Here is an 848-nt window from a genome sequence, read left to right as displayed (position 1 = left end):
GAAGTGATAGGAGGCCTTACTTACTGTAGTATGCTTTGCATTTTTTTTTATTGGTTTCATGTGTTGCAAAGACCAAAAAAATTCATCAGTAAGAATCCAGGATATTCGTGATACATTTCTCAATATTTAAGAAGTCTGGTCCTCAGGAGGAAGGCCCAATTGGTTGGAAGGATCATGCTTCTGGTGGTGTTATCTGAAAATGGGGAAGTAGTTGATTATCTGTCCTTGAGCACACAAAAAGGTCAAGATTTGATTTTAGAAAAAACAATTTATACCCTTATCTCAAAATGTAGCAATCTTTATTCCTTCCGAATCTGGAGGCAGGATGGGGATAGGTCATTCTTTTATTTATTTATTCTTAGAAAATTGCATTCCCAGAGCATCTTGAGAAATTCTCTGGAGGGAAAATCAAGGGCAATAGAACCTAGGTGCACAAAAACAAAAGATTTCAAAAGAACAGTGGTACTTTAGCCCAGAGGTAGGTTTGGTGTTGTAACACTGTCAATAGAGCCTCGGGAGTAACCTTTTTCAAATAGGCCAACTGCTTCAAAGTTAATATCCTAGAGGTGATGAGCCCCATATCCTAAAGATAGATAAATAGATAAACAGACAGACAGATAGATAGATAGATAGATAGATAGATAGATAGATAGATGATATAGACAGATGATAGATAATAGAGAGGATAGACATGATATAAACAAATAATAGATATATGCATACATATATATACATAGATAGATGTTAAAGATAGATACATAGAGAGGTAAAGAAAGATAATGGATGGAGGGAGGGAGGTACAGAGAGAGAGAGAGAGAGAGAGAGAGAGAGAGAGAGAGAGAGAGAGA

At 36.2% G+C, this 848-nt stretch overlaps 1 long non-coding RNA gene across 1 annotated transcript in view; it reads right to left on the bottom strand.

Moving 5' to 3' along the window:
- Positions 1-296: 296 nt before the first annotated feature.
- The window catches only part of LOC138142052 (uncharacterized), a 357105-nt gene continuing 356553 nt past the window's right edge, over positions 297-848 (bottom strand). Inside the window, exon 4 of the long non-coding RNA XR_011163328.1 lies at positions 297-424. This is a non-coding gene — a long non-coding RNA (uncharacterized lncRNA). The remainder of the gene's footprint in view (positions 425-848) is intronic.

Source organism: Petaurus breviceps, unplaced genomic scaffold (genome assembly GCF_028583685.1).
Source record: "Petaurus breviceps papuanus isolate PSGF00001 unplaced genomic scaffold, PetGlider_PUasm1.0 90515, whole genome shotgun sequence".
NCBI lineage: Eukaryota > Metazoa > Chordata > Mammalia > Diprotodontia > Petauridae > Petaurus > Petaurus breviceps.
Note: the sequence above shows the minus strand (reverse complement) of the source record. Positions and strands in the feature narration are given on the sequence as shown.